At 40.9% G+C, this 25,274-nt stretch overlaps 1 protein-coding gene across 1 annotated transcript in view; it reads left to right on the forward strand.

Moving 5' to 3' along the window:
• The first annotated feature begins 817 nt into the window (after positions 1–817).
• tox3 (TOX high mobility group box family member 3) overlaps positions 818–25,274 on the forward strand; it is a 220,292-nt gene continuing 195,835 nt past the window's right edge. The window contains exon 1 of the mRNA XM_079497552.1: positions 818–1,085. The gene's annotated coding sequence lies outside the window, so the exon portion shown is untranslated. The remainder of the gene's footprint in view (positions 1,086–25,274) is intronic.

A 25,274-nucleotide genomic window follows, 5' to 3' on the forward strand; every position in this document is an offset into this window, starting at 1 on the left:
GGGGGCACTGGGGCCACGCAGTAAAAGTAAATGAATCCACAAAAACGTAATTTGTATTGTTGACCTATTTCTAAAATATTAGCATGACTTTCGTTCAACTTTGACCCCTCTATCACATGGAACTATTTTTTGGGCGTAGTGATATGGACACAAAAAACATAGTTCTGTGTGATAGAGGTTATCTATGGGACAACACGTCACGCTGCGACGCGTTGTGAGCTTGTAGATCGGCTATTTTCAGCATGCAACCATGTGTAAAATGACTTTTACTGGATCTCTTGTCCACTAGTCCCTTCCTAACATTTTACTCTAGTTTTTATCTGTTGACAAAATTGTCAATATATTTAGTCTTAGATTTAGTCATCATAGCTTAGTTTCCACTATATCTAAGGCTCTGGTGTAGTTTTCGTTGGTGAAAAAAGGTAGTCGACGAACATTTTTTGTATTGGTTTTAGTCGACGAAAACAACATTGCTGCATAACACTATATTGCTATTGCTTAATCATTTTAAATAATGAATGTATCCGTATCAATATCAGAAAAGATTAAGCACTGAAACTTATGCTGCAAAAAATATATATACGTCAAATACAAACGTATACTGTAGGCCATGGCCTACATGAATAAAAAATAGCAACAAAGCATAGTGTCTGAATTCGTATTTATATTTATAATTTTATTTTCATTGCATTATTAATCATGAGGCGGTTTGTCCAATCAAATTATCTGGCTGTTACTACAAACTAAACTAAACTAAACTACAAGCCCATAGAGCACATATCCGCGACGTGCTTTGGGCTTGTGGATCTGCTGTTTTTCAGTCATGTCGTTGTTTGAGTTTCAGATGCAGAGACATGACGCAGTTCTAACAAAATGAAAGGAAAATGCACCATGGAAGAAGAAGAGCGGAGTAGGCTATACCAACTTATGTATTGTATGTAATATAAATCATGAGCTATGAATTAAGTAGCCTATTATGAATTGGGCCTAAGAATATATTTAGGCATCAGTCAGTGGGCTTCAGAGCTCGTGAAACATGCTGCAGTGCTGCACTTTGATGAACACGTCAAGACGAAAAAACTAAGGTAAGAAATTGAAACTTCTACTTTAATTCTATGCTGGTTTTGCTATTATACAGTAGCATGGTCATTGGTCCTTAGCGTTAAGAAGTTCTCTTCTCCTCCTGGCGCTATGGAGCAGAGCTAGCCCAAACATTTAGACTCTCGTAGAGGTTTTTTTCGATTCTGACGAAGATTCGTCAGAATCGAAAAAAACCTCTACGAGAGTCTAAATGTTTGGGCTAGAGCAGAGCTACTTATATACATTTTTCAAGGCAGTAAATAAACAAAGCAAAGGTGTAACACGGGTGTTACCAATAACACTAATTAACAGCAGCACCCAGGGATCGGGATTCAGGCCAGGGACGGCGTGAAAGAAACGCAAATCATTATTATTTAGCTCTGTACGTGTGGACGTGGTTCTCAACTTCTCAAACTTTTAAATGTCAACAAACTATACACGCTATAACTCTCCCTGACATTGTACAAATGGAACCAAGACTTCATGGAGCTGCACTGCTTCTTTCTCAAAATCTCAAGCATCAAGATTAGTCTATCATTTATATTAAGTGTGTGTGTGTGTGTGTGTGTGTGTGTGTGTGCGTGCGTGCGTGCGTGCGTGCGTGCGTGCGTGCGTGCGTGCTTATGACCCCCCCCCCCTTGGTGTCAATCCTCAAATTCCTCATGGAGCTCATCAACTTGGCAACCGTGAGGTTGCCATCCGGCCACTTGTGAGGTTGCCAGTTCGAACCCGGGTTCGAACTGGCAACCTCACAAGTGGCCGGATGGCAACCTCACGGTTCAAGGACACTTCGACACTAACTCTTAGTGTCGAAGTGTCCTGTGACACTGTACCCCTAATTGCTCCTGATGTGCTGGTTGGTGCCTTGCATGGTTTCCGCCGCCATCGGTGTATGAATGTGTGTGTGAATGGGTGAATGTAATGCACAATCCATGTAAAGCGCCTTGGATAAAGGCCAGTGGCGTGCACAGATAGACACCAGGGGGGTGCTAGAGCACCCTTTTGGCAATGTGCCCTTTGGGGGGAAAAAAAAATTGTACAGTGTACACTTACAGTATGTGGACCATGGTAACATTGATCAATTCTTGATAAAAAAGCTTCTAATATATTATTTGGACCCCAAAATCTATAAATCTCACACTATTAACAACAGACTTACTGCTTGTGACGTAACGCTCCGCCATAAGAAATTTAACTACCTTCCGCTCCTGGCGGATTGATCCGTCAAATAAGCTTTATTATTGCTATCAAACCGGATCGCTGATTTCTATTTTTTAATTATTATTTTGGCTTGGCCTTTCCTTCTTTAGCGATCCTAGACCGGGTTGCGCAATCTCGCCCCCGTCCGCATCCCATTATACAGGCTGACTAAAAGCTGAATAACTTGAAATCTACGGAGCTCTCCGTGGTTTGGATAAAACGCGCGATGTTCGGAGGTCTTTGCTGATTATCCGGTGGTCTAGATGGAAACATTGGCGCTTTCTAGAGCAAGGATGGCTATTCAGTATTTAAGTCCGACGCCATTTTGTAGTGCTACGTAACGTCCGGGTCCAAGTGGCACCAGCTCCCGTCCGCATCTCATTGTAAATAGAATATCTAAACGCGTGAATCTTTTTACAATGACGTTATTTTTCAGAAAGGAAGCCATTGAGGGTTAAAATGGGTCTTAATGCTTCCAACTCGAGTAGAATTATTAATGTTTTGTACAAGTGTCTATGACAAAAAAAAAAATTATGTGGAGACAATAAAGACTATTATTATCATTATTATTGAAGGTGGTAACAGTCCATTTGCTCAGTAAAATATTTCGGGGGCATATTTAGAATGTTTGCAGGCTTGAGTATGTTGAATCTAGTTTGCATTAATTAGGATTTAGTTGACACAATGAAATAAAATGGCGATAGTATTCCGTGTGGGGCAGACGGCCTGTCACCGCCAGATTTGGGAGAGCAGCGCAGCTTTGTTGTTGCGAGGAAAGCAGTAAAATGAGACTTTCGTGGTTGTTTTCGTCTCGGATTTAGTCCGACGGAGCGTCACAGTATAACTCTATGGGGACACAAAAGCGACACAAAGTAGGACCCGGATGTATCTCAGGAGGGGGCGCTCACGTCACAGCTAAAATACTGAATATTTTAGCTCGCTAGCATTGACGCTATTTATTTAGCATTACGATGGACGCCCACAACAGGATATCCGTCTTGTGTGTTCACCCTCTAAATCGCCTCGGGGGCCCTCGGCAGTCTGAGGTTGGCTTTGTGTCCAGCAGGTGGCAGTAAACCTGCAACTGGCCGGTTCCACGCGCTGCACAAGGTGCCCTTTTTTCACTTGAGCACCTGCCCCTCTAAATGTCTGTGCATGCCACTGATAAAGGCGCTATATAAATGCACCATTTACCATTTACCATCACTATCAGTCTAATGTAATGTAAAACATGGAGTTCATGCTAATCTTGGCTAATGTTTCTCCCAAATGTGCATGCATGAAATGAAAAAATATAGCCTACTCCAGTTCACATAATGGAATTTGAAGAGTTCTCTTTAATATCCACCATCCAGTTGTATTTGTTAGCCTATTGGTCAGATTGCAATCAGATTAGTCTAATCCCATTGTGTAATCTATTACTCTCTAACCCTATACCTATATAGGAAGCGGAGTATGACACAGTAAGGTATATGGTCTCATCTTTTAACCCAAGCACCCATCTAAACGATGGATCTGGTGGAGCAGAGATTCAGTCTCTCGCTCATGCTTTCCTGGGAGATTACAACACCAATTAGATGCCCGTTTCCTGACATTCTCCCATCAAAGCTGCGAAGCGGTTGCTTTATATTCTCACATCAAAGCTATTATTCTTTCTCTTCTCCCTTCAAATCAACATCCACCCTCAGGATCATGGGGTTCTCTCTCGGTCTCTCTCTCGGTCTCTCTCTCTCTCTCTCTCTCTCTGTCTCTGTCTCTCTCTCTCCCCCCCCCACCTGTCTTTCCCTCTGCACCCGGGGTCTCTGAGGCCCATCATAATGGGAATGGCGATGGAAACCAAAGAAGACAAGGATGGTGCACCGGTAGCACCCCCTGAGATGTCAAATTGTTTATTGTCTTCCCTTTATCTCTCCCTCTTTCATTGCCTTTGTGTACCGACGCTTATTATTCTGCCACAATGTGTGAAGCATCACAATCTACCAGCAGCACCCAGTAGCACAATATGAAGTGCACACACAGCTCTGTGTAACACCATGCACAGGTTTTAAAAATGTATGATCCCTGTGCATAATGTATAATAATGTTTTAAATATAAGATCTCCTCTACTCCTTTGAGATGCACCACCACCACTATATGGACCAGTTTTATTAGTTACGATTGATCTCAGCTGGGTTTTTCAAATTAAAATACCTGTAGAGAAAGCAATGAGGTGAAAGAGACGGGGAGTGAGTGATTGATGGAGAGAGGGATTTATGGAGAGTGGACACGGAGAGAAGGATTGTGTGCGAAAGTCGGAGAAGGTGAGAGAGATTGAATGAGGGGTACAGGGTGTGAGAGATACAGACTGATTGAGCGGAGTGATGCAAGGAGGAAGATTTGTGAAAGACATGGAGGAGAGAGAGTGAGAGACATGGACGGACGGAAGAATATGGAGACCTGTATGTCCATTCTTACACTTTTAAGTTTCAACATCAAATTGGCACTCCTGATTATGATGTGTAGAGCAGTGGTTCTCAAAGTGGGGTCCGGGGACCCCACAGGGGTCCTCTGGTAGGTATATGTTGACTATTACAAAGACACGAAATTTAAGAACCACTGGTGTAGAGGGGGAGAGAGTGAGGGGGGGGGGGGGGAGAGAGAGACTGCAAGCTTGAAGTGTTCTCAGAACAGAAGACAGACAGTTGACGTGTGTAAATACAGTGCTGCTGTGTGCTCATTAAACCCCTGTCCTCCATCGCCGCTACAGCTGATGATGAAAGACTGAGCAGCACATGTCTCTGCTACTGGGGTGTAAAACCATTCCATACAGAAATGCTAATAATGATCTATTCATCGTATATTACGTTGAAAACACCAAAAACAACTCAGCAGTTCGACATGAGATGCTGAATTATTATGTGAAGCAAGACCAGGAAAAACATAATGGTGGTGTTCTTGGATTTACTGCGTGCGCATGTATGTATACACATTTGAGTTTGGTTAGACTTTCTTGTATCTGCGTACGTGCCATGTGGTCACATGACATGAGTGGGTCTGTAAAGTGTGTGTGTGTGCATGTATCTGCCTCTGTGGTTACTAGTACTACATCTGCAAGCCCTGTTTGGAGATTCCATAGGGAAACGTAAATGTGATCTCATAAATTCTGTGTGTGTGTGTGTGTGTGTGTGTGTGTGTGTGTGTGTGTGTGTGTGTGTGTGTGTGTGTGTGTGTGTGTGTGTGTGTGTGTGTGTGTGTGTGTGTGTGTGTGTGTGTGTGTGTGTGTGTGTGTGTGTGTGTGTGTGTGTGTGTGTGTGTCAACTTTCAGCACCAGGTATAAAACGGATATGATATCAAATATACATCAAGTGTGTAACAGTAGTGTTCTGCATACTCATGTGCAACATATCAAATGCATACAATTTATAGGAATGGAAATGTATCTATCTAGTCATATACTGTATACAGTACATGAAGTGAGTGAGTGTGCATCTGTGCATTTATGTATACAGTATACTATAGTGTGGAAGTCTGCAGACCAGCTCAGTGGCCTTGCGGTTAGTGTCTGCCCTGAGATTGGGAGGTCAGGGTTTGATCCCCTGCTGGGTCTTACCAAAGACCAGTATCAATGGTTGGATTGGGTCCTTATAGTATACTAGCGTTGGCGTCATGTCCAGGGTTTGTATTTGTACATCAAGCTGCCTCACGCTATACAGAAATAGGAGATGGGTTTTGCCCTATGGGCCACATGGCTCGGCCAAGCTTACGTATACTGTAATAGTGTGCAGATGCAGAGTGCATGAATCATAGTGTGGGTTGCAAGTGTACACCTGTAGGTTTTTCCCCAGTAAGTGACCAATAGGAGCCCAATGACTTATACAATAGCAGATCTATAAGCTGCTATTGTATAAGTCATAAGTCAAATCTGCAGACAGAGCTGTGTGCTTGTCTCCATCCATGTTACAGTACACAGGGCTGGATCCTCCAACTGGTCAGGGGAGCCCTCTAAAAAGTGGGCCAATGGAGAGCCACTGCTCCAGAGTGCAGAGCAGGGCCCTTCATTTCTGAAACTGAACCAAAAAGACCCCACTTACAGAGCTACATTTTATTAACAGGCAGAGTTGGCAAGCACTTGGGGCCCATGGCAATAAGGGCTCATTGAAGTCATTCAGAAGAGCCCCATTTTCCCCAACTGTGTCCCAGCAGTCTCTGCTAAATATTTAATTCAGCTCTCCTTTCTGGTAGAGTAAAGGGCTGCTCTACAGCACCTTTCCAAACAATTTGAATATCATGGAAAAGTTGGTTTATTAAAACAATTCCATTAAAAAAAGTTTAACTTTCATAGATTATAGATTCAGTGCACACAACATACATGATTTAAATTATTTATTTGTTTATCTTTGCACAATTTTGGCTTCCAGCTCATAAAACAATTTCAATCACCATTTACTCCTCAGTTTTTGCAGAGCATGAATGTTTTAATCTGAATGCCACATTAAGAAGTTAGGATCACAACAAATCAATATGGTACTTTCAAAACAGAAATGTCAATCTTCAATACTTGGTTGGGAATCCCTTTGCCTTCATCACTGCCTCGATACGCCGTGGCATTGAGGCAATCAGCCTGTGACATTGCCCGGGAGTTATGGAAGCCCAGGTTTCCTTGGTGCTTGCTATCATCTCTTCTTTGTTTTTTGGTCTGGTGCCCCTCATTTTCCTCTTGACAATGCCCCATAGATTCTCAATGGGGTTTAGGTCCGGCGAGTTGGCTGGCCAGTCAAGCACTGTGATGGTATGGGCATCAAACCAGGTTGTGGTGCTTCTGGCGGTATGGCAGGGGCCAGGTCCTACTGGAAGATGGAATCTGCATCCATACAGATCCTCTGTGTGCTACACGCCACAGACATTTACAACTGTTAGGTCCGCTATTGTATCGAGGCGTGTACCCCGTCGACTCGTGCCAAGATGTTTTGGTCAATACAATGACCTTCATAAAACGAGCTCTAATGCCATTTCTCGGCCTAGAAATGGGATTAGAGGAGAGGAGAACCTGCTTGGCACATCAAAGATACACACCCCTGACTATACGGTACCCGGCTTCGTTACATTAACCTAACACGGCTGTACAGTCATACCCTATGTTATCCGAACAGACGCATCGTAGGCTATACCATCCATCCTTGACAGCCAACTAGTAAGGGCTGTCAGTGCTGACAGCCTCCATACTGTCTGACAGAATGATGAGGCAGTGAAGTAGAGGTGAAAGCCCCAACACAGCTAGACACTGGATGCTCTCGCATGACCACAGGGTGAAAATGCTTTATCCCAACAACAACAATATTGTAAACGGTGTGGATCTACAGGGATATTGACATTTGTTTCTGGAGTGGTTGGGTTACACTGACTTGAAATTAAATGGAGACTGAAGTTTCTTTTTTTTAATAGAGAACAGGCAGAGCAGTTACTCCTCAGTAGTTTTTTGAACAGCGCTATAGCCGCAACGTGTAGCTTTGTGTCTGTGAGTCACAGATGCTTTTTATTATTCTGTATAAACTATATATATATATATATATATATATATATATATATATATATATATATGCACACACACTTTTATTATACATTTTAAACTTTGACAACCTGTGATTTAACACAGTAATTCTCACATCAAGCTAGCACTCCTAAATTGATATACCGGTAGTATTTACAGTAGCCATGGACCCCCATCTCAAAAGACCTTCTGCAAGACACCCTCCAGAAAAGAACGTTGTCTTTCTCTTGTCGCTAATGTCTTTTAGGAATCTAAAATGTTCTAAATCTGTACTAATAATAAAATAAAAATGTAAACATATTATTTTCTATAATAATAGCCGATCAACAAACTCACAGCGCGTGCGTCACTTTGTGAGCTTGCAAGTCGGCTATTTTTTTTTATAGCCAAACCTATTTTTTAGAAGCCAAAGTATATGGTTAAAGTGTTAAAATTATTGCGGGGCTATATTAACACAATTTAGCTGGGGACCCCCTGGCACCCCCCACCCCCCCCCCCCCCCCCCCCGAGGACCCGACCACACTTTGATAACCACTGGAACAAATAGTTGGGTACCTTGACTGCATGTACCCAACTTAGCTATAGTGTGGATTTTCTTTTAATTTTGAATTTAAGTTTGTGTAAGACGAAAATCCACACGGGTGCAGTACGTTGTTCAGACTAGTCATTGGTCCGACAAATGACAACCCACCTCATCTCCTAACCTAACCATAACCACAAGCACGGGAGCAGACGCTAGTCCGACATGCGTCCGCATGTCTGACTAATGCCCTGTCTGAATTACGGACAACCAAACATCCGCAGGTTTCATTTGGAATGTAGCATTTCCTTTACTCTTAAGAGCGTTGGTCTACATCGTCATTTTCATAAAAGCATTGACCTTTATGAGGGAGGCTACAAACCTGAGCTTCAATTTCAAAATATACATATTAATAGGTAATAGCACATTATAACCCATTTTGGGCGGGAACCCCAGTTTTAAGCATTACGTTATACTTTAGCAATTGAAAAATAGCAGTGGCGCGCTACGAGCTTGTAGGTCTGCTATTTTTGAAAAGTCGTGAAAATGTGTTGTAAATCTTTGAATATATATTTCAGAGCGAACATTTTTAACTAAAATATTTGCTTCTGGGGGGTCCCTGGAACAACATATTTTGAGATGGGGGTCCGTGGCCCAATGGAGATAATTCTGGGGGTCCTTCACATGAAAAAGGTTGAGCACAACTGACATAGAAACATGGGTTTTTCAGAAAACTATTAGGATTTAGAAGCCTTTTTTTTTAATCGCCATCAGTCCAAAATGGGTTAAGGTCAAGAATTGATAATCTTCCTGCATGCAAGCTGCTCTTGAACTTTAAATGAAATACTCTGAATATTTGAGTTCTCATCGCATAACATGATTCCCACTGATATAATGTGAAAGGGTATGGGAATATATTTACCTGAATTTGAATCTAAGGCCTAATCAATTCACGTATACTTAGTCATACGGTGTCGCTCACTGAAAATATTCAATCTGTAAGTGTTGTGCAAACTATTATTACACATTAACAGGACTACTGCATAACCCGCGTTCCCCGCTATATGTAATCCAATATTCTACGCTGCCTAGATTGTCTTATTATTACCGTAGGAGCATACGCCGAAGTATTTGCCGCTTTGATCGCCAAAAATCTGGCGAAATATAGTCCAATGGTTTGTTGTTTATGAGAAGAAACAGGCGCCATGACAATGCGATACGAGAACAACCAAGGCCCCTGTTCACTTGCATTGAGCTCATTCCCCCCCGAAGCCCTGTAGACCAAACCGGAAGTATGAGTTCCGTTTTCGTCATCATAACGCAACGGCCTCATCACCAGGTCCGCGACAAATTCGCTATTTCTTTTTAATTATTTTAGGTTTAGCGTATTAAGCAGAGCTGAACGTTGGATTAAACAATTTAAAGCCCTGAAAGTGTTTTAACACAGGTCAACAGCTGAGCTATGTTTCGCTACTTAATGTTTCAAAGCTAATCTCTTATTATCTTTGCATGACCCTTTTGACAAAAAATAAGTGTCTTTCAACACTTATCAGTAGATAATGTGATTTTGTGGAAAGGTAACATCTACTCTTGCCATTAAAGCATACTAGAGAGAGAGTTCCTATAGAGCGTCGCAGTCCCGCCCCCTTTCAGAACAACGAGTGGCCCAGGAAATAATTCCCCATAGATGTTTCAAAGACGTTTACACCGCGGACAAAGCCAACTCGGCTCGTGACAAATCATGACAAAAAACACAATATTTTGGGCAGGGTACAACACTTTTGTTTTTCTTCTTATTAATTATTTGATCGGCCCAAAACATTGTGTTTTGCTCTACTCTAATCTGGGCAATTCATAATAGGTGAAGATTCTGCAAAAGACCCATAGGGGATGCCGGCCAATGAAGTATAAAGGGTGTAAGTAGTTAAACAAAAACATGTCATGTCATTCAGAATTGTGATTTTTCTCCCATTACACCAAGTATTCATTTCATTTCACACTCGGCTCCTTTCCACTGTGTATACCTACTGTGTAGATGATTTTATGAAATGGCAACGTTTACACTTGGCATTAAGTAAGTAAGTCAGAGTTTATAAACAATAAACATCCTAAATTTGAGGCAAAGCTGTTAATGAGCCAATCAAAAGACTAAACCTGGAGATTAAAACTGACCTTGTGACCACAGAAATGATACATTTCCATTGTCCTGACATTACATTTGGTTGTAATTCATTTCCATGTGCTGACATTACATTAGGTTGTAATTCCTCAAACATTAGATTCTACTATACACCATATTATACAGTATAAGAAAGCCAAATACTGCAGTACTCATGCTTATTTTTAGTGGAGCACTTTTAATGTTTAATTCTGACAAAATTTCACTTTTTGCTTTGGAGGGAATTGATTAAAATGTTAAGTGTCACCGATGACAGTAATAGCACTGGTCTCAGTTAGAATGAATAATACATTTCCAGTGAAATATTTAAACATACACCTGTATGACCCTGAGCTACACTTTAAAACTTAACTTTTACAATTGCTTTGAGATACAGCATGTGTATGCTGTTTCCATCTTCACATGTACAACTTCAAATTGTTTTGTGCTGCTCTCCATCCTGCTGAAGCAAAACATTCACAGGAATGTTTATTCCTATTGTCTATGGTGGCATCATATCACAGATGCTTTTGAGTGCTTTTGATATTTGAAGTCGACTACATCTTGACGCAATTATACTGATAAGATGAAACGCATATTGTAAATAAGTAAAATCTCAAGATTTTAACAGACGTCTCCATAAAGGATTAATCATGGATCATCCAAAGCATTTGGAGGGCTGCCATATCTCCTGTACCCCCCACGAGTTCCCAATTACAGATCAAAACAGATTAAATAAATTAGAGCATTGGAAACCAATTGATGTCATGTTACAAAAATGATGTCAGAACTTACACAACAGCTTTTACCACAGCTGAACCAATTCATGTGCGTCGGACACATTTGCTAGGTTGGATCTCTGCAAGTATCTATGTGCAAACATTGCAAAAGCTGTCTGCTCTGTAAAAGCTAGTCTCCTGGGGGGGGGGGGGGGGGGGTGTGTGTGTGTGTGTGTGTGTGTTGGGGGGGGTCACGTCTAGCTCGGTGCAAGAGAAAGTCCCCCCTTGTTAAGGGAATAGAAGCATCGCTCTCCCTAATGGTGTGGCATCACTACATCACTGCTGGGAGTGCCACAAGCGGTGCCCCGAGTGAATACCAATGGCGATGAGCTGCTGCAGGGGTCCTTGAAGGAGCACAACCAGCGGCAGACAAACACCACCAATTAGCAGCAGCCATCTCCCACTCCTGTTCTCCCTCCTTGTATTCACATCCGATTAACGGAACACAAACACAACGCATCAGCTCTAGCCTGCCAAACACAAAACCATTCCCCTATGCACTTGGGTCCTCTCCTCTTAATATCCTTATTTATGTCAATTAAAAAGCCTGCATTATGATGCTAACTATGAGACCTTAGGGAGGAGTATTGTGAGAGGAGGGTAGATTGGGAAAGGAGCACACCGGTTACTGTAATGCGCCTTTGTTTCCTTCACATAATTCTCCAAGGCCCACAAGAGAATAAGAGCATCTCCACCGAAGAACCAAACAAAAATCATGCATTTCTCCTTCTCCTTCACCTCCCCAAACAAGTTCTGAAGAGGGCATATGAATTGAGAATTTACTAGTTTTTAATGGCTGCATACTTTACTTTGTTTTTTTTTACTTTGCCTGCCTTGAGTGGCTAGTCTGGAGTGTGGAACTGAATGGAAGTCTCTTGTTACCCAGAGCTGCAGTATTGTACTATCGGTGGTACAGCTGCTGCTCAGGGGTCTATACAGTATCACCTGGCGGCAGGGGGGACGCCAAACTGAGGTCTCCTTGTCTTTGGTTCCCATCAAAAGCTCTGCACACTGCCTGGGTTCACTGTAAGAACCTGAGTGTTCATTTATGCAAATGTCACCAAATGGAAACCCCATTTGGTTACATTTGTGTACTAGAGTTACAAATGGCAAAATTAACACAGACAATTTTCCTGTTGATTTTAAGCTTTAATTATGCAGTTGTTTTTAAGATTTCATTGAGGAAAACATTCAACATTTGTAGAAAAAATTGTGTTGATCATAAATGTTTGATTTGGAAAACATTTAAGAAAACCTTCATGTCATGAGGATTCTGTTGAAATGACATTGAATGGGCAAAATTGTTTCCACAATGCTTCCTCTGTTCAGACCCCATTACAAATCTGAATAACTTAACTAAAAGAGCTCTTAGTGAGTTTAAACATATTATTAAGTATTTTTTACTTTAAAGGAGCTATATGCTTTCTTAAAACAATATTTATTAGGCGTGACTTCACAGGTGGTCTTACTGGATTGCAATTGGGTTAGTGTGTTTTCACTGTGTATATGATCCGAATATTGTTTTCGACGAGTATGGGCATGCTCTGCCGATTGATAAAACGAAAACCAGGAAAACAACAGGATTAAGGTTAAGGTAGGAGGCTTGTCGTTTTCAGTAGGCAGTAGTCCAAAACGACAGGATTAAGGTTGGCGAACATGCGTTAATATTGGGACCGCGCTGTGACATGCTTGCGGTTATGTTTAGGTGAGGGTATGAGGAGGCTTGTCGTTCTCAGTAGGCTCCCAGCATGTCCAGTAGACCGTTAAGATCGGTTAGCGTGTTATCAACGCCAATCGCAGCCAGTAGGCTGCAGACTACATGCAGTAGGTCCGATCGGCTAGATAAGATCGGTGTAATAAGTAACCTACTGGGAATTATCGGTTGATTTTCGGTCGAAACGGCACTGCAGTCTGAGCCCAGCAGGTCTCTATTGAGATTAGAAAGCCATTTTTAATCTAATTTGGACTATACCTCGTTCAAAAAGGTTGTACTAAATTTGCAGATTTCATAATAACTTCTTTCACTTCCTCTTGTCCTTAGCCATGGTAAATCAATGCTGTACATAAGCCATTTAGCTGTGGTCATAATTATTCATTAGTGTGGAAGTGAGAGATGATATAGTGTGAGTGTATTTGGCGGGGGTGGGGGGGACGACGCTCAATGACAGTCTTGTAGTTCATAAAGAGCAATTAGCCCAAGCCGACTTTGCTAATTGAGGCAGAAGAATAATGACAAGGAGAAGAGAAACACATCAAATCTTTGTATGGCACGGTGCAGTGAGGGTGGATGCTAAATAAGACCACCCACAGAGTGAGGGAAGGAAAGGGAGTGAGGGTGAGCTGAGATAGAGGGAGTGACAGGGTAAAGTAGACAGAATGTGGGGGGGGGGGGCAGAGATTATCCCCATGAAACCATATAGCGTCCCTATGGGATGCCAGAAATAGCTGCGGTGCGTTGTAAGCTTGTAGATCTGTTATTTTCTGCGAAGAGATTTGATGTAGAAGTAAAAGGTTAGAGGATCAAGTAATTGTAGAGCCCTGGGGGCCCCCGGTCAACTAAGTATACTGTATAGGGGTTAAGACACGCGGTTAAGACGGAGGGAGGGAGGGAAAGAGAGACAAAGTAAGAGACTGAGAGAGAGTAGTAGAGGCAGCGTGAAAAGGCTAAAGAGAGATTGATGGACATAGAGTAAGGGAAATCTGGAGAGCTACAGTAGTGGGCCGGACAGAGAGAGGGAGAGACCGGTTGAGAAATATAGAATTTGTTATATAAGAGTATTCATTCATTGGCCTTTGAATAAACAGATTATAAATTATGTCATACACATACAGTACATACTGTGAAATTCAACTGAAATATTGACAGGTTTCCAATGGGACCAACCATGTCTTGCTACTATGTTGGGAAGTAATCCGGCAGCCAGGGGTGTGGAGTGGGAAATTTGGTATATAGTTTATTTTTATTGGCCTACAATATTGTCTACATAAAATCATGAATCCACTTGCTGACCAGCTGTCGGTATTGAGCAATATTTTTATAGGGCCGTTTTTAGCCCAAGGAGTGTTTTTTGTGCCAAACTAATGCTTGGATTGGATTCAGAATCATGAAAAAAATGCTACATAAAGCATAATGGAATTTTGAAAATCTTGCCTTTATATAGGTTGTTAATGGTATGGTCACATCCCCCTAGGCCTATAAATGGAATTGATCAATACCGACAGCCGTGGATTCATGAATGTATGTACAGTATATAGACAATATTTTAGGCCAATAAAAAAAACTATATACCAAATTTCCCACTTAAAACAAAAGAGGCCTGTTGGCTGCCGGACTAAAGGGGGTTAAATACCTAACGAATAAAGTTTTGGCAAGCAAAAAATGACCATCACCATTTTCCAAATATATGGACACACAATATATGTGAATGAAAATTCAATTCACATTGAGGTGACCGGTCAGACCATTTGGAAAATGATGGCTGATTTTCCCTTGCCAAAATGCTGTCTACCTTAGGTATTTATCCCCCTTCATGACAAAGTAGCATGACGAGGTTGGTCCCATTGGAAACATGAGGTTGTCTAGAATAAAATATCTCAACATTTGGGCTCCCTCAATATTTAAGTGTGCCATAGTCTCGCTGGCATTCCTGCCAGCAATCCCACAGGTCACATAGGGGTCATACAACGTGGGGGAAAACACATTTTGGACAGTTTCCAGACTAGAAAAAAATATAATTAAGAAGGGTATGTGTGGACCTCTTCTAGGGCCTCTACTAAATGTTTTGACCAATATATAAAAAAATCTTGAAATACATTTTAAAATTGTGTACAAAATATAGATTTCAGTTTAATTATACAATGAACAAGCAAACAAGTAAATATAATACTCACAATGTATTGTGCTGTGACTGTGACGCATGGTGAGCGTGTAAAGGTTGTACAATTGTATAATTTCCGATGCCACAATCAGGTCTTCATCAGGCAAATATCATATTTGCCTGATGAAGACCTAGTCGGTCGGAACGTTGCAATTTGTTGTCTTAAAATAAAGTAAGTCTCGAAGCTCTACAAACTGGTGTGCGGATGTTCTTCCTTGATGTTAGTCATTCAGCCCAGTCAGGCCTGCAGCTTGAGATGTGACTGGCTCCAGGTATGGTCCTGGAACACATCAATTCTGTCCTGGCCTGTCTCCTATAGTTTGTTTTAGAATTGTCTTTAAGATGCACTACTGTGTGTGTGGACTAATCCTGTTGATTAGGAGGGTGCCAATTAAGTTCTGTGTGTCACTGCCAAGCTACAACAGGCTTTTCTCGTGCGTTTTCTCCCGCGCGTGCGTTTAATTTAGGTCCAGTCCTATTTTAAAAAACGCACGTGCGGGCCGCGTGTTTAGGGTAAACGCACGAGAAAAGCCTGGTGTAGCTTGGCCGTAAAGGAGAGTGGTGTTTGTTCCCATTTTGTTATTTTGAGTGCAGTGAAGTGGTGCCTGATAAATAGGATAAGGATAAGTACCGGTAATAATCGTTTTTCTCAGAAATCTGAGATTAATGTTGCAATTTTGTGACTTTTTAAAGTCCAAAATTTGTGACATTTTTCTCAGAAATGTCTGAGATTAATGTCAGAAAATTGCCCCGCCCCCACCGGCGTTTTTTTTTTTTTTTTTACCGAGATGGCAGTAATAAGCCTAAGTAAATAAATAAATATTGAAATATTGCTAAGCAGGACTATTACATGGGCTGTAGGCTACTGTTACAGTTCCAACCTCCATTGACTCCATCTCTAGGTCAGTGCAAACCTTTTAATTTCAAGGACCCCCTGTTTGGTTGCATATTAGGCCACATACCCCCATAACTCTGAGAGTGTATACATGGAACCAAATGTTAATTTTGTTCCATTTGTACACTCTGAGGTACAGACCTGTACCATTTTGGTAGAACTATCATAATTTAGCCTTGTCTTAATTGAACTATACTGAACTACATTTCTTGAAATTGCCCTAATATTGCCCTGTCTATAACCTTTTTTACTGAGCTGAAATGAAAAGTAACCGTGCCATTTCTCAACAGAAAGACCATTCCAAACACAGCACTCTCATTGCCACACATTTCAGTGTATAAGAAAAGTGCATACCGGTAATTCCAGTTGTTTGTTTGAGAGGCACTGAGTGCTTTTAAACTCACCCCAACTGCCCCTTCAGAAGACAAATGACATCAATGTGGTAAAGATAATATGCTGCTACATCAATCACTTGAGCTTGGTTAGATACAGCTGGAGTTGTACCGATACCATTATCGGAAAAGCTGCTGATACTGCCTAAAATTCTGGTATCGGTGAATAGTCGTCTATGCTATTCTGATATATGTTCGTCTGTGTACCACATGAAGATCTCTGTATCTGTCTGTCTGCCTGTGCCTGAACAGTACTACAAACTGACTGTGAAAAGTGGACTGGTTAAGTAATCAATTGGCAGGTGTGGGGGTTGCCATGGCAATCAATTGGCTGAGGCAGAGGCTGCAAATTGCCTTTTGTGGCGGTTCTGGACAACCGTGGGTTGGACCGACTCGATGCCGGGCACTGCACTCCCTGTGGGGGTGTGGAACGTGTGTGTCGAATTTGAAGTCGGTGGGGCAAACGGTTCTCGAGTTGCGTGAATTACAACCACACACACACACACACACACACATGCAGAGACGTGGTGCATTTATAGTAGGATGCACATTCATTATTAATGGAATTTGTATTTATTCCTAGATCAGTTGTTCTCAAACCTTTTCATTTCAAGGACCCCCATAACTCTCAGAGTTACAGACCTAAGGGTCCATCTGGAACCCCCTCAAGGGTCACTGAGGGTCCCTGAACCCCACTTTTGAGAACCACTGTCCTAGATTTGTTTAAATTACACACTGGTATCGGATCGGATCGGTACTCAGTATCAACCAATACGCAAGTTACGGGTAAAGGAAAAAATGGTATCGGTACATTTCTAATAATATGCAGCTTAATTCATCAATCAATTTATAGGCTAACTTAGATTTATGGTGTTCCCTGGAATCTGCTTTGAGCTTGGTTAGATACATACAGCACGTCACAATGACAGCCAACATTCTCTCTCATTGTGGCATCTCAACATGCAAGCCCACGGTGCTGCAACAATGAGCTCACATCGACCGTTACTTCATTTCAGAGGTGTTCATACGGCATGGACGCTAATCTGATGAAATGTGTTTAATATTGTTTGTACATTTTTCAAAGGCACTGGGCTTTATTGCTGGTGAAAGCCAACAGAAGGCATGGCATGAGAATGCTGACAGGAATATTAAGCGCGGCAGTCTGAGCAATATAGAATATAAATGAGGTTATTTTACACTGCGTAGCTCTGCAAACCGGTGCGAAGACTTCTCGCTTTGTAATAAATCATTCCCATTCAGACAGCCTCTACTCTTAGGGCATTGTTTAATACTATCTGCAATAGAGGGAAGAAGTAAATTGGTTTACAATGCAAAAAAGGTGCTGTGTTTGGACTGCATGATACGATGATGAAGGATGGAATATATTTGACTTATTGATGATAATGAACTTGCAGAGGAGGAGAATGTGGTGCGGGGGTGTGGGTGGGTGCACGCTGTCACAGGGGAGTAGTATTGAGGAGGTGGGGGAACTGGAAAGAAATCCCAAGTAAGCAGTAAAATGTCGCAGAGTAAGATTTTCTGAAATGGCATTTTAGTCCCTGCCCACCCCTTTCAATAAAACAACATAAAAATGCAATTTATGTGTGCCCGGCCCAACAACACAGCCTGGGCCTGGGTGAGAGAAATATTTTGTCAGATATGCTGAGGTTAAAGATGAATGACAATTTCTCAGCCTCTCGTGGAACCACCTCTCCTTAGCTGTTGAGCATAGCTGGTAGGAATGACACCCCGAGCGGATCACGTTTGATCTCTCACAAACGTATCATATAAAGGTCTGCTAGAGCTCTGTGATGTAGGTAGACCTTTTACGGACACCACTCAACTTCTTTAATGGTGATGGTAAACCTTGTCCAGTGATGTAAATAGGTTTTCAATGTAATGAGTCCCTGGATGCAGGGATGGTCTTTTAGATGAGTCCCAGGGACATTTTATGAGTCCCACTTCAACGATGTTAGGAGTCATATTTTGCCATTTTTTACAAATTGCAGCATTTAACTCCCATTTAATTTGATATGGTTATAATGTGGTTATATTCATGTAGAAAACAGAAGAAGAAATTATTATTATAACTAAAGCTAGCAAAATAAACTAGAGAAAAAACAGTACATGTGGATGCAGAGGTCGTTTTATTGCGTCCCTTAACTATAAACTGCGTTTTGGGATGAAACATGCACCCTATTTTAATCTCTGCTTGTCTTCAGCAAGATCCAAGATCAACCGAAAATATGTGTGTTCTCTCTGTTCCCTCTCTGGAATACGGAGAACACAATCCAGGAATACGGAGAACACAATCCTAAAATGAGAGTAACCTGCCAAACCATATTCCACCAGTAATATAACAGAGAGAGAGAGAGAACTCTGGCACACACACATGCACAAGGGAGCGTGCACTTCAAAGGCAAATGCAAGATATATTCTGTTTCATTACATTACCTACATGTCATTTGAGATGACACTGCATACTGTACAGTCGAACATTGATCATGAAATTACACTTATATTATATATATTGTAATAGTGGTCATATTGAATTACTACTATACGATTCACATAACTGGTTAATAGCTCTAAGCTTATTCAAGTCTCCCTGGGACATGCAGGCACTAAAGACTTGACTCTTTTTTTTGCATTATTACAAAACTTCTTTTTAGAGATGCATTTCAATTGGCCTGGAAGTTGGTGCCGACATGCAATCAGCGAGTGCAGGATGCGATACCTGATTCTTTCAGGTGATGAGCTTCGCTTCAAGAGGCCCTTTCGGTTGCTCTCTTTTGAACGGGAGCCAGAATCATTAGGATTTACACAACTGAGGCATCAGGGAATTCTGCCTCATTATTCTCCTGTCACTGCCTCTTCCCATATCTCCCCGTACACAGCGTTGCCCTCCAACACCTCCATGTTCAGAGATAGGGGCGGCACCGCAGTCTTCTCTGATCAGATACAAAGATCAGACATGGTTAACACTGGGCCATCACTATACTTGCTTGAACGGATGATATACGATCTTCTTATATTTTTTATTTTTCTATGGTGATTCTGGCTTGTTTTATTATATCATTATCTTTCTGTTGATGTTGGTACATTTGTCATATATAGGGTGAATAGTAAAACAGAATTAGGTAGGCCCGTGGGACTATCTGTTCACAGACGCTTGGTAGCTTGTGTGTGCACTGGACTGTATACAGTATTGCTTCAGTGACTGTACAATGGTGATGTCTGACACATTTGCACATTATTCACTGAATAATACAGTATGATACAGCATGCAATTCATCTAAAAATATCTGTTCTCTCTTGTAGTTATCTGTAATCGTAATGCCATTTGTTGCTCTGTAATGTGATGGACCTTTTCCCCCATTATTAGATTAAGTTTCCTCAACTTTGTATCATAAAATTGCTCAAAGGAAACATGGATCTTCCTTTGGACGACTGTTTCTCCCAATATAACATTCCCTTAAAATCAATATGATATTACTCCATTTTTCATACCAGGCAAAGCTTTAGTGCAATGCACGGCTATATCTCTTAGTAAGGGAAGTAAAACCCCTAATTTAGTCAGCAATAAAACCAAGGGGCTTAGAGAAACTGATTCTTTCCAGGACATTAATCATAAAAATTTAATGGGTATCAAATATTTAATACAGTGGAATGTACAACTTGTATTACTATGGCTCTCTCCAAATCGATCATGTAGAGGAAAATCTATAATTAAAATCATGCTAGCAAGGGCAAATCATTAAGATTTCTTTTCTCCCCTCATGCTTGGACAAAATGAAATATATACCCTGCCAGTGATGTATAGGCTATTAGAGGGAGAAATAAATTATCACAGTTTCTTATAAAAAATGGCTACTTGATTATATTAGAAAAGTAAAAGCATGTAATAATTCTTGTGCAATTGAACCTCAGCTATGGACCTTTACTCAGAACGACACAATAAAATAAACTATATTAAAACTATCATGGTTGAAGTCCTAGACTAATGGAATTATATGGAGTCGGAGGGGTAATTTGTACTGTACAAGAGCAAGTTTCAAGTTTACCAGTTAATCACTGTCTTTTGATGTACAATGGTAATTACCTATTCAGTCTGAGGTATAAAAAAGGTAGGGGTAGACCATCATTAATCCATTAAGACCTACAAATGATTCTACAAATGTCTTCTAAATCAGTTTTCTGAAAAACATATATATATTCTATATCAATGGTGGTTGAGGACCTCAAAAATAATGTATTTGGCTGCCGACCCCCATCTTAAAATATTCTGTTCCAGGGACCCCCAGAAGCAAATATTTGAGTTAAAATGTTTAGCTTTAATACCTATGTACTGTACAGTATATTCAAAGATTTGCACACATTTTCAAGATTTTTCAAAATAGCCAATGTATAAAATATGGTTGAAGTGGTTACACAGATGCTTTCACGGTTTTAATGGATTAATCCACTTTCAAATTCACTTTCAGCTTTGCCCAGCTGATGACTGCTCAGAGGAACAGCTTTAGTGTGCTGCTGATTTTGTTTTCCGCAGCTAATATTGTTCAGTTCATTCCGTCCATCAGGTTTCAAATGACGATGATGTATGAGATGTACTCACAGAGAAGCTGCATTGACGTTGAGGTGATTGAACTGTTACTGGTTAGTGGTTACTGGATACTGTACTCGCATGCAACATCAATCATATCCTGGATGATGCTTAGTCCATTATTATACTGTGACAGGGTGATGATTGAAGATGTATTTTAATGTGGACTCATAGAAAACATTAACCTCAGTCAGTTTTCATTTTCAAGAACAAATGGCATTCAGTTACTGTACATCTCACAAATGTGTATTGATAGTGTAACTGTCCTCTCTCTTTAATCAACTGGGGTGAGCGATGGTCGAACATTGTCTAGTGTTAGACTAAAGGTTGGCAAACATGTAGAACCCTGACTTGCAGTTTAAACAAAAGTGGGCTTGGTTTAAGCAGATCAGTCCCTGGGGTAGTCTACTGTAGTGGCCACCTCAGCACAGATGCTTGGATGTATTATGTCAACAGCAGTTACAGCACCTCCAGAAAAGTATATATTTTCCAACCCTGAGTTCATGCCATTATGCAGAAAGAACATTCTCTGTTTCCAGATAGCAAACCATGGGGCATGGGCTAACCCATGCTAGTCTCAGACATAACCATTAACAAACCCTGTATGGCCATATATAGGCATTAGGCAGGACAATGGCCACGCCACTTTCACTCAGACATAACCATAAACAAACCAGATGCGCCCATATGTAGGCATGTCACTTTGACTCAGGCATGACCATAAACAAACCCAATATGCCCATATATAGGCATATGGAGTTCCGATGTGCGACCGCTATGCACAATTGCACATATGGGACCCACCGACTTCAATCTCGGCTCGCACATCAAGGACAGACAGATACGGAGATCTCTATAGATGGGAATATCAGCCAGATTGGCAGGGCGACGTAGGTATGAGGGTCCTGAACCTCTAGTAACGGCCAAGCTACACCAGGCTTTTCGCGCACAAAAAAATGCAACTGAATTTAGGTCCAGTCCTAATTTTAAAAACGTGCGGGCCGCACGTTTAGGGTAAACGTGCGAGAAAAGCCTGGTGTAGCTTGGCCGTCAGATGTAAAGGCTGTGATAAATTGCGTTTGTGACTAACAGGTTAAATTCCCTCAATAGAGATTACTGCCCTTTTTGACCAATGTGCCATTGTGCATCACTCTAAAAACCCTGGCCTGTAAACTTGAATGGTAGCTTCTATGGATGCAGTTGTGAAACTGTGTGCAAGTGAATGTTAGTTGTATACAGTACACTATGGAATAATAGAGGGCAAAGGAAAGTACAGACAGTCCTCCTGCACTTAAGGTCAGAGGCCAGTGCTTTGTGGAGAAATTCCTTCATTCTCAGTTTTTCCAAATTCTCTGCTTCACTCTTTGATCAGCTGATGTTCTCTTGAAAGGCATAGGCACTTCAAACAAAGGACTCCAGGCTGAGCATGACTTTCATACACGCGGCTATTTTTGTCCTGCTGCCCGATTGATTTAATAAGAGAGATCAATACTTGTACATAATGTATCACATCTTGTTCCTGTGTTTTGGGATCTGGGCATCGGTTGTCTCTTCAGGACTTGAGAAGGAATAAGTGCTATTCAACTTAATCAACAAGTTTCATACATACCATACCATAACGTAGAATTGTTAAACCAGGGTTTAACATATTTTTTTCTTTTATTTTTTTTTAACCTTTATTCCCACTCTTTTTCAAGTGGGAACTGGCCAAGAGGCAGAAATAAAATTACACTTAAATGCTACATCATACAGTACATGTCAAATTACAGAACAGCCAATAATACATCCATGATACACCTCAAAGTAACTTTAAAGGTATTGTGACATAAAACAAAGGTTTTTGTAATTTTTCTTAATTTCTTTTAGGTTTTCTGAGCTCAATTGCACCCAAAAAGCTGAACTTTTAACATTCAGTAGATTTTCAGTGATCTGGGGTTTTCTGGCTCAAGAAAGTGCTCTGATTTTCCTGCTGTTTGTGATGTCACAGCCTGCAAATCCCATATATGTCAATGGGATTTGCCAGCAGATGTCACTGATTTCACTGTTTTGCCTGTTTTCATTGCAGCTCAAAAGGCTTCCTAACCCCAGAGAAAACTCCAGACCACAAAAAAGCCACTGAATCGGCCTGTTCTCCAAATCTGCCAATTGAATCGGCCCGTTCTCCAAATTTGCCAATTGAATCGGCCCGTTCTCCAAATCTGCCAATTAAATCGGCCCATTCTCCAAATCCGTTCTCCAAATCTGCCAGTTGAATCGGCCTGTTATCCAAATCTGCCAGTTGAATCAGGCCGTTCTCCAAATCTACCAGTTGAATCGGGCCTGTTATCAATTATCCAGCGTATTACACAGCTACTTAATAAAAAATTGACCCAAAAGTATCAACAAAACAAAGTATTGCCTTGCCTTTGGTGTGACACATTTCTTGTCCTGGTATGAGTATTGAAAGAAAATTTAACATAACATACTGGGCGATAAGAAAATATATATTGAATATTTAACCCTGAAATGTTGTGTACAGAAAGAATGTTTTGTTTTGTGTAGTTGAATATGGTCATTCATTTTCTGTTGACAAGGTTTGATCAGGGAGCTGCAGGGGGAAAGCATGTTGGCAATCCACTGTTTCCAGTGTCCCATGCGTATAAAAATCACATCCGTGTGAAGTGAGGGGCGCTATATTAAAGTCTAACTCATGTTGATTAGGTGATGTATCATGTATGTAAAACAAACGGTGCAAACACAAACATTAAACGCCATTAACAATAAAGAGACAATATAAATTACAATAGTACATTTTCCCTTCATTGTCAATGCGTTTACAAAACAAACATTGAACTAAACTGAACAGAACTGCACTCTGTCGAGTGCCTACTTGCTTGTTGCACACAAGTAGGACATAAATGGCCTACTAGTGCGCAAGCAGAGCGCGCAAGTACTGTCGACCGCTACAAACTGTCAAATCTCAGCTTCTCTGTGAAAGAACGTTTGAAATATTGAATTATTAGGTTTAGCTATTTGCTACGTACCTATATTTTTTGAGGTAAAAAAGTAGTATTGTGAAGTATGGTAAAAGTTTCTATCTATAAAAGAAATACAGTTATATCGATTTAGAAGTGTCCTGGATCCCTTTTTAGTTTCTCAAAGAAAAATAAATCATCGATATCTGATGAATATATCTATGTATTTGTAAGTTGATTAGCGGTATACTGTGGTTACTTTGCGTATGCCCCGTTTGATGCGTAGCAGCATATGATGTCAGGGTATAACTGGTACAACTAGCTCTCAATGATGACGTAATCAAGATGTGGATTAAAGGACCCAATGCCAAGGTGTAATTGGTTTTCGATGGTGACGTAATGACGACATGTTTTAGTGTCGGGAGGATTAAAGGTAATGCCCCTATTGATCCTGAATTTCTTGAATTGTGGCTGTTTCTAGCTACAAATACACAAGTCAGTAGTGTATTTAAGAATTTGCACTTTCATTAGATGATTAGACATTCTCTAATACTAATAATATATTCCACACTTGTCAACTATACTATAATAACTATACATACACTGTCTACATCAGTGCACTACTACTCACTGTAACTACAACCACACAATATACTGTATAACTTGGATGCATGCACAAAGCTACTGAATATTGAATGGTGAATCAATATGTATGTGTAGGCCATTATGTATGCAGGTCTTTCTTTGTCCCTTGACACTGAATTGGTGGTCTTCACTGTTCATCCTTGAAAGATTGTGCGCCAAACATAGCTGATCGGATGCATTGTGAGCTTGTAGAGCTGCTATTTTCATCATGTGACATGTTATAAATTAAGCATTAGTCTCCTGTTTGTTAGAGGCCGGCCCGTACTGCTCTTTACAACCAACTAACAGTGGGACGTCTTCTTATTCAGGCTTTTATTCTGTTCTGCTTGTATACATTGAACATAACAATTAAAATATTGAATGATTGATTAAATGGGCAAAACCCAGGGTTACAGTGCTGCACTGTAAGGTTATTCTCATAATTCTATTCTAATTTTATTTTAGCTTATTGCTATTTTCTGTTCTTATTGAGTGGTGCAACCAGTCCTATAGACATCTATGTGTGTCCCTGGGTCTGTCCCTGGCTGGCTGGGTCTATCCGAGCACGAAAATAGATTTTGGTTGGTTTTCACAACCAAGTGGCACTGAGGGCCGATTCATACTCCTATTTTACCGCTGTTTCGGCGCTGTAGTCCCGAAATG

This window comes from Electrona antarctica (genome assembly GCF_951216825.1).
Source record: "Electrona antarctica genome assembly, chromosome: 3".
Taxonomy (NCBI): Eukaryota; Metazoa; Chordata; class Actinopteri; order Myctophiformes; family Myctophidae; genus Electrona; species Electrona antarctica.